The following is a 13,117-nucleotide window of genomic DNA, read 5'->3' as shown; positions in this document are numbered from 1 at the left end:
TGCTACCATTGGGGAAAAAAGGTAGAGGAGCCTAAAAACGAGTGTTCAATGGCACAAGGGCAGCTTCTTCCCCACTGTCATTAGATTCCTGAATAATCAAAGCACCAAAGACACTGCCTTACTTTTGGTGCACTAGTTTTTTAAATAAATGTTGTAAGATGGTTATAATATGAATGTTTGCACAAAGATGCTGCTACAAAACACCAAATTTCATGACTTGTTCATGACAATAAATTCTGATTCAGATTCAGATTCTGCCATCAGAGAGCAGAAGCAATCATCAAGGATCCACACCATCCAGGACATATTCATAGTACATGGACATTTCACAGAATCATCCCACCTGCCTCTTTTTGCTGGTTGCCCTCCCTCCCTTATCCACCTATTACCTTCTCCCCTAACCACCCCCCCCCGCACACCACCATTTTGTCAGGTGCCTGTCCACATTTTGTTCATACCTTTATGAAGAGCCCCAAAACTTTGGTTATGTATCTTTATCTTTGCTATATAAAGTACATGGTTGATTCACTGAGTTTCTCCAGTATTGTGGTTTTACCACTCAGGACATGCTCTGTTCTCTCTACTGCCATCAGGAAAGAGATACAGCTGTCACAAGACTCATACCATCAAGTTCCAGAACAGTTGCTACCCCCTCCAACATCAGTCTCCTAAATAACAGACTCAATCAAAGACTCATTTAAGGATTCTCACTTTGCACATTATTTATTATTGAATATTTATTTCTGTATTGCAGAATCAGTTGGTTTCCACTTCTTTCTTTGTTTACATTTCTATCTTTTGTATCTTTCCTTGAGTACAGTTTTTTGTACTATCGATAAGTAGAAATTCTACCTGGCCAACAGGAAAAAGAATCGTAGGTTTGCATGTGTTGTCATGTATATGCTCTGACAATAAATCTGAACTTTGAGGGAGAGGAAGGGAATATTAAGGCTTAATGTGTGAGGGGAATGAAACCGGGATCAACTAATGATGGAAATTATCAAAGTAATAACCACTGGGGAATATTTGATTGGGTGTAGGGGAAGTGGGAAGTGAACAGGTGTAGGGGAAGGAGTAAAGGAAGTGAGCAGAAGAATTTGAAGAGGTGCCTGAGGAAATAGTGAAAGTAATTATGGTAAACCACTGAAATGTATAATTATCTGGTTGAGCACACCTATTGGCCAGTTGTTCCTGTGGCACCTCCCCACAGGCTCCTGTATAAAGATGATTGTTCCACAGCCCCGTCACTCAGTGCAGGACAACCGAACAGTAGGGACATGCTATGCTCTCAAGTGAATTAAAGTCTATTGGTTTCTCCAGAATAGTCTCCTGAGTGATTGATGGGGCATCAATGATCACTCAGGAAAACCCTCAGAGAAGAATGTGGGTGGCCAGGCAAGATCAAACATCAGGCTTTAGAAACATCTAGACAGCCATCAAATCTCCGGTCAGGCCTACCTTTTGGAGTGAAGGTTGTGTGTGCCTTTCACAGTTTTCAACCAGAGAACAAGTTTTCACGGATGGTGCTCTCACAGCAGGCTTCATTGGGATTATCAACTTCATAGAAAAACAAAAACCCAGAAATATGCTGAGATCTGATGGGGATGTTGATAAAATTTTGTCCAGTTCCGCAAAATTGAGCTGCATCTTAAAATTTTTAGGGCTGACAATTTGAATTACACTCCACCTTGAGTATTATTTTAAATGAAGCAAATTCAATAGCCTGAATGGATATGCATGTGAGATGCATGTTAATATTATTCAATTAAATATTCTTACACAGCTCTTTGTTTAGTTTTGGTTAAAGCCATCTCAATTTGCTGCTGTATTTTCAGTTAACTCAGGCATTATTTGATGTATTTCCAGTTTCTATATTTGGCTGCATATATTTTGTCACTCTATTCATTTTCAAATGCATCAAGGATTAAGTAACTCAGGAGGAAAGGGGAAATGAAAATCAAAACCAGAGCTCAATTCAAAAAGTGGAATAAGATATACTAAACTATGGACATGTGTGGTGCTGAAGACACAAGAGACATAACCTGATCAAACATTAATCTGTACATTTATCAAGATGAGAGAACACTTTTAAAATGTATTTGAAAACAATTCACAAAACCCAAATAATTTCCATATAAACCAAGTTGCATGCATGGGAGGATTAAGGAGCTGAACAAAGCTTGGTAGAACAGAAACTGTTTCACAAATTAAAGGGTGAAGTAGTAAGTGTTATTTCTCTCCTCTAGGGAAAAGGAATATGAGGGAGAGAAAAGATCTAGAGCTGTGAGCAAAGAGCAAGGGATTCTTGAGTTAATCATCCAAAGATAAAAGCTAAACAACACAGGAATCTGATGAAAATGGGAATAGGGATCCAAAGGTAATATGTGCTCAATAAACAAATTATCAACATTAAGAGATCCAATCGGTATTTAATAAAATTTAAGGGACACATGAAAAATTAAATAATACAGAGGACAGGGTTTAACCAAGTTAAGGAGATCTCATGACTTGATAAACTAAGTACAGTAAAACTCCTAGTATCCGACACCTAAGGGGATTGGTGGATGCTGATTAAGTGAATTTTTCGGTTGCTTGAAATTGTGTGTTGCATGGATTGGCAGACTAATGGTGAGGCATGCCAATTTTAAACTTCCATATTTTAACCTATTTATTTTCCGCTATCCTTTTTTGCCAGTTGCTTGAGGTTGCCGACTGCTTGAATTAAAGTTAATAGACGTTTTACTGTATCTACTGAATGTGCTCTCCATTTCTTGAATGATAGCTGAGGGAATTTGGGGTCGAGAAGAAGTTAGATTTACTGCATGGAGAATGGAAGTATCAGGCTTTCTGAAGAGCTTGTTAAAGCTTTTTATACCTATTTATTTTATATTGTAGTCGCACTAGCCGCACAGCGAGTGAAAGACGATTCAGAATTGAAAGTGAGTTGAACCAACTGCTTTACTGCTATGAAAACTGCCCATTTAAGAACTCTCTCCCAGCAGCCCCTGCGACCTACATATATTATATCCTTAAGCCAGTATGATTCAAATAAGATTGCCATATTTTAAAAAAACAAGTCATATTTCTTTCTCAGATTGTTATCTTTTCCAGGGGGGCACAACTTTGCGTTTCCATATTCCAGCAAGTAATAAATAGGGGGGAGTCAGACTTCCATGTAACAGCTATACATTTCCTGGCTACTGGTAGTGCAACCCTCGTGAACTGTATTTGACATTTTGGTAGTTTTGTGCCAATAACCATAAGATTCCTCAATAAATATAGTTCTGGTTCCAATGGAAAATCCACTTCTATAATTTTTGTCAAAATTTCTGCCAAATTGTACCAAAAGGATCTTACTTGCACGCATAGCCAGGTTGAATGTATAAATGTTCCAACCTCTATACCACACCTAAAATACGAGTCAGAAATTTCTGACTTTAAATTGTGTAATTTAAGGTATAATTGGTGCATAAAATTTTGCTGTACCAATCTATATCTAACATTAATAAAAGATGTCATATTATCAGAACAAAATTTTGACCAAGATTATTCTTGAATCCTTTCAATGTGGATTTTAAAGTTCAAGCTCAAGTTCAATTTATTTTGTCAGAGTACATATATGACATCACATACAACCCTGAGATTCTATTTCCTGTGGGCCAGACAGAATTTATACTTATCAGTCACATATCATTTTAAGTAATCCTTATGCCATCGGTGCTCTGTGGTTAGTAAGAGATTGCTTAAGGTGGTATGCAAGTGGGAAGGGAAAGTTGAAAATCATTGCTCTAGATCCAATTGTTACTGAAATATTTTGCTTGAGAACAAATGTAATTGGCCCATTTCCTTTGGAGTTATGAAACCGTGCACATAGTCAATTAGGTATGAACAAAACAATGGTTTTCAAACCTTTTTCTTTCCACCCCTTACTAATCAATGAACATCTTATGGCATAGGGATTACTTACAGTGGTATGTGAGTGGAAAGAAAAAAGTTGAGAACCACTGGGTTAGACCATAAGACATTAATGCAAAATAGGCTATTCAGCCCATCAAGTCTACCCCACCATTTAATCATAAGCTGTACTCAAGAAAAAGATAAGTATACAAAAGAAAGAAATCCAAACAAAATAACTGTGCAATACCATAAAAATAAATATTCAATAATGCAGTAAATAATGTGCAAAATCAGAGTCCTAAAATGAGTCTCTGATTGAGTTTGTTGTTTAGGAGTCTGATGGTGGAGGGGTAGCAACTGTTCCTAAACCTGGTGATATGAAGTCTTGTGGGACCTATAGTACTTTCTTGATGGAAGCAGCAAGAACAGAGTATGTCCTGGGTGGTGTGGATCCTTGATGATTGGTGTGCTGCTCTCTGACAACAGTGTTCCACATAGATTTTCTCAATGGTGGGAAGAATTTTGCCTGTGATGTACTGGACTGTGTCCGCTACCTTTTACAGGGATTTCTGCTCAGATGTATTGATATCCCATATCAGCCTATGATGCTGTTGGTCGGCACATGTACTACTAACCATCTGTGGAAGTTTACCAAGATTTTCAATGTCATACAGAACCTCCGTAAACTCCTGAGGAAGTAGAGGTGCTGACACTCATTCTTTACCATGACATGAGTATGTTGGGTCCAGGAAAGGTCCTTTGAGATGGTGACTCCTAGGAATTTAAATTTGCTTGCCTTCATCACCCTTGATCCCCCAATGATCGGCCGTCTGGTTTTCCTTTCCTAAAATCTACAATCATCTCCTTGGTTTTGGTGACATTGAGTTTGTAGGTAGTACACCATTCAGCCAAGTTTTCAATCTTTCTCCTGTATGTTGACTCATTGCCTCTTTATGTACAGCCCACAACTATGGTATCATCAACAAATTAACAGAATTACTTGGCTCCAGAGCTCATCACAGTTTTGATCCAAATCTGGACCCATGGGCTGAATTCTAGTGAGTAGAGAGTAACTGCCTTGGATGTCAAGGTAGCATTTCACCAAGTATGGCATCAAAACGCTTCAATAAATCCATGTCAATGGTCAACAAAGAGAAAGCACTGCAATGACTGAAGTTATTCCCCATGGAAGAGAAGATTGCTGTGGCTGTCAGAAGATAATTATCCCAGCCGCAGGACTCCATTGCAGCAGTTCTTCAGGGAAGAGTCCTCAGCCCAACCAGTTTCAGATCTCACATCAATAGTTTTCTCCCATCCTAATGTGGGAGAAGGGATGCTTGCTAATGGTTACACAATATTCAATTCCATTCACAGCTCCTCAGCAAATAAAGTGATAAGAATTGATTGAAACTTAATTGATTAAGTTTTGATCAATGTGGTGGTACTGCGGGGCTACTGCAACGGCAGTATTGCCTCTGGTGCGGACCCGCAGAGAGCAGAGTCACAGTGCTCCTGTGGTGTCCAACTGCTATTAGCTCTGTACAGGCTTTCAACAACCAGTAAGTGGAGCCGATGGTGGTTTTATTTAAAATTAAATATTAATTTTTATTATTTAAAAATACTGCAACCACGGGGTCTGCACCCAAGATGGTGTCGTCTATATTTGGTTGGCAACAGCCATGAGCAGACTCTCAGGAAGCAACAGACTGGCACAAGGCACCAGAGTACAAGACCACCCCACATTTGAGAAGGAGACAACCCATAGGACGGTGACCACAGTGGCTCAAAACGAGGAACCCATTCAGGCTCTGGGCTGCTGGCTACTATAGCCAAGGGATTTGCACCAGGCTACAGACTGCTGGAGACTGGCTCAGGACTGGCTGAAGGGGCACCAAGTGTTGGAACTGAGAGGGTGCTGAGGGCACTGAAAGGTTCCTGATCGTGTCAGAGGTTCGGAACTGGCGCTCAGGGTGCTGATGGTTTTGGACTGGACTCAGTATGGCTGCACGGGAGCACTGGAGGTGAATCCATGGACACATGGGACTCTGTTTGGTTTCTCTTTCTCTGACTCAAGAGGTGCTTCAGGCAATTTCTGCTGGTGGTGAATCTGTCTGCCTTACGACAGACAAAAACAAATTTTGTGTAATATGGCACTGTCTTTATTACATGACAATAAATTGAATCTTGAATCTTGAAAATTCTAGTAAGTGGTAAGAGACTTTACATCACACAGAGGAGAACCAAACCACTCACCATAGCCAAGTCATACACCACCATTAGTCTTGAGGTTACCATTGACTAAAATCTCAATTGGATCAGCCACATGAACACTGTGGCCACAAGTATAGACCAGAGGCTGGACATTCGGTGACAAGAGACTAACATCTGAACATCCAAGGTTTCTCCATTATCTAATGGTGCTGAAAATCAGAACCATAAGGGAATTCTCTCCATTTACCGGGATGAGTGATATACTAGCAACTCTCCAGGGCGAGGTCGATGACTTAATAGGCACTCCAATAACCATGCTAATTATTCATTCTCTACAACCCAGGAGCCAAATGGCTGGACTATATATCATCCACAACGTGCAATGCATTTAAACAGCCCAGCTATTCCAATATCCTCTCCCAATCCCAGGAATTCTACCACCACTTAAAGGCTTGGGCACCAGGCAAGTGACATCACCAGAATCTTCAGGTTCCCCTCCAAGTCGCACACTGACATGGAAATACATCACCAATCACTGCTGTGACTAAATCCTAGATCTTCCCATACAACAGCACCATGGGAGTCCCTACCCTGTAAGAATTGGAAAAGTGCGAGAAGACAATTCACCACGATTTCTCAAAGCCAGGTAGGATGAACTGCTCATGCTGTGCCAGAAAAAGGACATAAAATGATTATAAGGTCTTCATCAAGGTCTAATGTTGAACTTGAGAGTGATTTAATGTTTAGATTAGGCAGTGCATGTTGAGTCAACCTCCTTGAGGAAAATGTAGGCCGACTGTTCCTTTCTTCCTCACATCTTCATCCCTACAGCAATACAACAGTTTTCTGCCAGAAATACATCCATAATTTAAAATCCCTCTTGTGAAAGAAACAGTTAGTTAAGGACCTGCGCTGATGTTAAGTTTATCAAAATTAAAGTCAACTACATTATTATTATTTTGATAATGAAGTCATCTAAAAGCTGGGATGGAGATACTGCTGCAGGTGATTTTATTCAACAACCTGTATCACTGCTCATTTAGCTAGTGTCCTGAGCTAAGTAACTTTCACTCAATTAAGTCATCAGATGTTATACACCTATGGGCATCAATAATATCTGATACTGGTGGCCTCATTTACTCTTAGCTGGAAGATACCATTACTTTGTATTGATTGTATGCCATGTCTAATGGAATGCAGAATGAGGACATAAGTTTCATTATGTCAGGACTAGCTCTTTGATATCCTCTATTCTACTCTCCTCTTTTGCATAGCCTTGGATTATTTCTTCCCTTTTTTTAAGTACGTACCCTGTTTTGTTTGCAAAATTATATTTGAATTTGCTTCTATCATTGTTTTACCTGTTCCAGATCATAACAAAATGCTCCATCATTTTTTCCCCTCGTGTTAACTCATTTTCCAATTATTTTGGTCCATTGGTTGTCCTATCACTATTATCAAGCTCACCTTCATTACTCTGACAACACCCTTTGGGATTTTGAACTTGCTACAACACCACCCCTGCCCCCCACACCTTTCCTCCTCAAAGAATACCCCTAATTTCTATAGTCTGTCTATCTTGGTAGTTTTCTGATATTCATCACTGCACTCTTGCTCCACTTGTGAAATATCACGTATCATATATATATTACAATGCAAAAAGAAGCTCTTCTTCCAACTAAGTATATGCTGTCAGTATAAGCAGAACAATACCATCAGTCTAATTCCCCTCCTTATTCTCCTGCCGACTGATTCCTATCTTCTTTACACATCCACCAATATCCCCTTTCAATTCTCTTTGATACATTTCTACGCAAAGTGAAAATTTACAAATGCCAATGGATATGCCACGCCTTTGGGATGTGGGAGAAAACCAAAACATTCAGCAGAAACCTACATTATCATGCACAAAGTCATGATGGACAGCACCCAAGGTCAGAATTGAACTTGGCTCACTGGAGCTGCGGGGTGGAGGGGAGGGGGTGTGGGGGGGGGGGGGAGAGGTGCGGAGGCACATTAACCACTGTCCATGCTAAGCCTTATCAATGTGTGGTATCCAGGAATGGCCATTAAACTAGAGTTATGTCACAGGGATAACACGCATGCAGTTTGCATTCATTGTAAATAAAGCAAATATTCCATTGATTTTTTTGAATATGGTCTGGCATATTTAAAACAGTGTAAATGCATCTCCTGATCTCTACTCCTGTTTACCTTTCAAAACAAGAGTGAAACAATACCAGTTATTGTAATGTTCCTTGTTCCCGACTGAAATCAATCCCTTAATTTTTCTCATGGTTTCATCTGATGTGCACCTGACATGGAAATACATCACCAATCATTGCTGTGACTAAATCCTAGATCTTCCCATACAACAGCACCATGGGAGTCCCTACCCTGTAAGAATTCACCACGATTTCTCAAGACCATACGTCTTCCTAAAATCTTTCACTATCCATCTCGATAGATCTTCTAATTACAAAATTTCATGCTATTTTCAAACTAGAGGCCAGGCTATTTTTATCAAATGGAGCAGTGATCCCAACATTAAGCCTTGAGGGACACCTTTGAACGTTTCTCTCTGGTCTGAAAAACAACCATTCATGTTACATTCTTTTTGTTTACAATTTGATTTCTGGTTTAATCTGAATGGAGCTCAGTTTTGCAATATCTATTAGATTGTACTTTAGTAACATCTTTTGCATATCATTGTACACAATACACGTTCAAGTTCATTATCATCTGATTGTACTAATACAACCCCACGAAATAGTGTCTCCTCAGACCACAGTGCACACACAAAACCACACAATGTACAGTAAAAATAATAACTTAAATAATCAGAATAAAAATGTGTAAATATTTGGGGTGATTGTTATGGTTACAGGATACTCTTCATCAGTCTCACAGCCTGTGAGTAGAAGCTATTTTCCAGCCTGGCATTCCTGATGTTGATACTTCTGTACCTTCTTCTTGATGGTAGTGGGTTGAAGATACTGTGCAATGGATGGAAAGGGTCTTCAGTATTTCCTTGAGCCTTTTTTTTGTCAGCACTCACAGTAAATGTTGTCTATAGAGGAAAGGGAAAACCCAGCAATGCTCTCAGCTGTTTTAATGGTCCTCTGTATAGACTTCCAGTCTGATGCTTTACAGCTGCCATACAATGATGTAGCCAGACAGGACACTTTCAGTTGTGTTCCTTTAAAAGTTTGCAAAGGTGGAAGCCAGTAGCCTTGCCCTCCTCAGCCTCCTTCAGAAGTGTAGGCACTGCTGTGCCTTCCTGACAAATAAGCAGATGGTGTGAGCCCAGGATAGGTAATCTGCTATATGCATGGCAAGGAACTTTGTGCTCTCCACACTTTTTACAATGTAACCATTGATGTGCAGCAGAGAATGGTTGACCTTCATCCTCCTGCAGTTGACAATCATCTCCTTTGTCTTGTCTACCTTGAAACTCGGGTTGTTCTTACATCATTTTATGAGCCTTTCAACCTCCTCTCCATAATGCGACTCATCATTGTTGCTGATGAGGCTAATTACTATTGTATCATCTGCAAATTTGATGATTCTGTTGGAACTAAACCTGGCAGTGCAGTAATGAATCAGAAGCATGAACATATTGAGTTAACATCTCCTTCAAAGAGCTCAGTCAAGTTCATCAAATTACTTTATGTCTAATTTTCAATTCTTTCACCACACTAATTAATTTTATTCCAGATTAATATCTCTGATATGTTTTCCCCTCCTCAATGACCTGCAGTTGCCACCAAATCTCAAACTTGAAGGCAAAAGATAGATACACACATAAAATCGTAGTTTCTTTTGGGTGGGTATGGCTAAACCCTCCTTCCACCACCCCACAATGACACCCCAACTCATGAACTAGACAATTTGAATTTGATCAGATCACATGTAAGTCTCACAGTCTGCTCCCATCTTGAATAGCACCAATGATAGAATGGTCCCTGCCTAAAGTTATGGAATCCTGGAGAAATACAGTCCTTTAGCTCACCTAGATTTCAACAACCATCAATAACTGTTTCCACTGATCCCATTTTATATTTTTCTGCATTCTCTGCAACCTCCCCCAGGTTCTACTACACACTCACATGCTGGGGGAAAGTTAGAGTAGCCTATTAATTTGCCATCCCGCATGTCCAAGGGATATGGATGGAAACTAGAGGATTTTGAAAAAACCTGCATAGTCACAGTAAGAACACATAGACAATACCCGAGTTCAGGATTGAACCTGGATTCAATGGTGCAATGAAGCAACAGCTCAACCAGCTGTGCCATTGTGCAGTCCAATTTTAAGCAAAATATTTCTGAGATAAAATGTTGTGTTCAACCTAACAATTTTTTTGCAGTGATCAGAATCCTGTTCTGGTTGTGTTCCAACATTATTAGATGAGAAGAAAAATCAGATATTCAGCTTCTGGACTTACACGCAAAAGTCTGCAGATACCATGATTGAAATAAAAACACAAAGCTGGAGAAAGTCAGTAGTTAAACACTGTACCTTATCTTCTTTCTTTGGCTTGGCTTCGCGGATGAAGATTTATGGAGGGGTAATGTCCACGTCAGCTGCAGGCTCGTTTGTGGCTGACAAGTCCGATGCGGGACAGGCAGACACGGTTGCAGCAGTTGCAAGGGAAAATTGGTTGGTTGGGGTTGGGTGTTAGGTTTTTCCTCCTTTGTCTTTTGACAGTGAGGTGGACTCTGTGGTCTTCTTCAAAGGAGATTGCTGCCCGCCGAACTGTGAGGTGCCAAGATGGACGGTTTGAGATGATATCAGCCCACTGGCGGTGGTCAATGTGGCAGGCAACAAGAGATTTCTTTAGGCAGTCCTTGTACCTCTTCTTTGGTGCACCTCTGTCTCGGTGGCCAGTGGAGAGCTCGCCATATAACACGATCTTGGGAAGGCAATGGTCCTCCATTCTGGAGACGTGACCTACCCAGCGCAGTTTGATCTTCAGCAGCGTGGATTCAATGCTGTCAGCCTCTGCCATCTCGAGTACTTCAATGTTGGTGATGAAGTCGCTCCAATGGATGTTGAGGATGAAGCGGAGACAACGCTGGTGGAAGCATTCTAGGAGCCGTAGGTGATGCCGGTAGAGGACCCATGATTCGGAGCCGAACAGGAGTGTGGGTATGACAACAGCTCTGTATACGCTAATCTTTGTGAGGTTTTTCAGTTGGTTGTTTTTCCAGACTCATTTGTGTAGTCTTCCAAAGGTGCTATTTGCCTTGGCGAGTCTGTTGTCTATCTCGTTGTCGATCCTTGCATCCGATGAAATGGTGCAGCCGAGATAGGTAAACTGGTTGACCGTTTTGAGTTTTGTGTGCCCGATGGAGATGTGGGGGGGGGGGGGGGGGCTGGTAGTCATGGTGGGGAGCTGGCTGATGGAGGACCTCAGTTTTCTTTAGGCTGACTTCCAGGCCAAACATTTTGGCAGTTTCCACAAAACAGGACGTCAAGCACTGAAGAGCTGGCTCTGAATGGGCAACCAAAGCGGCATCATCTGCAAAGAGTAGTTCACGGACAAGTTGCTCTTGTGTCTTGGTGTGAGCTTGCAGGCGCTGAAGTGACAGTCAAACAGTGTACCTTATAGAGCAAAGATAAAGACATATAACCAATGTTTGGGGCTTGTTTGAGCACCTGCCTACATTTTGCTCATATCTTGATGAGGGGCTCAAGCCCAAAACGTTGGTTATATATCTTTATCTTTGCTACATAAAGTACACTGTTTGATCCGATTCAAATTATGAGCAGTTAGTTTCATGCCTTCCATGTACCTGATACCTGAGTCAACACTGGGAAGAATTAATTGAGGGGTTTCTATGCAATGTGATACTATCAGTTGTAGAAATGTTAGCAGGATTTCCATCCACAGACCATTATCAATCAAAAGTAATAAAAATTCTATTTGTACAAGATCATTAGCTGGTCCAAGAGAACCAGAAAAGAACACCTTGAAAGAAAGTCAAATTAACAATTAATTAAAATTAATGTACCAAATATATACTTTTGTCTGCTTATCATGTTCCCACAGAAACATATATTTATTTTATTTAGGACCAGACTCTAAAGTAATAAATTGTGATTTAATGAAATCTGACTCAAAATCCACCACTGAAATAAGAACCAAGCTGATTTTGAAAAAAAAACTGGAATTATCAACCTAAATAACTAAAAAATATTACCAGTCTGACAATAATCTAGATAATAATAGAGGAAACATTGCCAGACCACCTCTTACTTCCTGCACCTTTGGAGCATCTGCAATCACAACATGAATATGCAGTCTAGCATAAATTGCCCAAGGAGAAAATTAACTATTGTCTCATGTGTAGTGGATATGTGCTCAAGGACATATTCCAACATCACGATACACCTGATGAGAATTTAGCTCCAGTACCATGCAGTTTTTAGTGTGGTGTGTGTCTTAGGAAATCCAAAATTTAGTCCACAGCACACATGCAGGTTTTCAGGTAAAATATGGCAAACATTAAACAAGTGAGTATAGATTTGGGAAGGTGGAGTGGGAGTAGGGTAAATAAACATTGTCAGAAATATGCAGAACAGGCATGATAATTTGGACACATGGTTGTATTTGGGTGGCATATCCTGGTGGGCTGGAAGGGCCTGTTACTGTGCTATATCTCAAGGTTAAAAAAGGCTCCAAAAGTGACCCTGGAAATTAGAGGCCAGTGAGCCTGACATTGCTAGTAGATAAATTATTGGAAAGAGTCCTAAGAGATCAGATATACAATTATTTGTATAGCCATGGACTGAGTAGGGATAATCAACATAGCATGGTAGGTCACATTTAACCAAACTTATAGAGTTTTTTGAGGAGGTTACCAGGAAAGTTGATGAAGGAAAAGATGTGGCTGTTGAATATATGGACTTTAGTAAGGCCTTTGACAAGGTCCCACATAGGATGTTAGTCAGGAAGGTTCAGACGTTAGGTATTCATGGTGAAGCAGTGAACTGGATTTGACAATG

The sequence above is a fragment of the Narcine bancroftii genome, chromosome 9 (assembly GCF_036971445.1).
Source record: "Narcine bancroftii isolate sNarBan1 chromosome 9, sNarBan1.hap1, whole genome shotgun sequence".
NCBI lineage: Eukaryota > Metazoa > Chordata > Chondrichthyes > Torpediniformes > Narcinidae > Narcine > Narcine bancroftii.
This window is presented reverse-complemented; position numbering follows the sequence as displayed.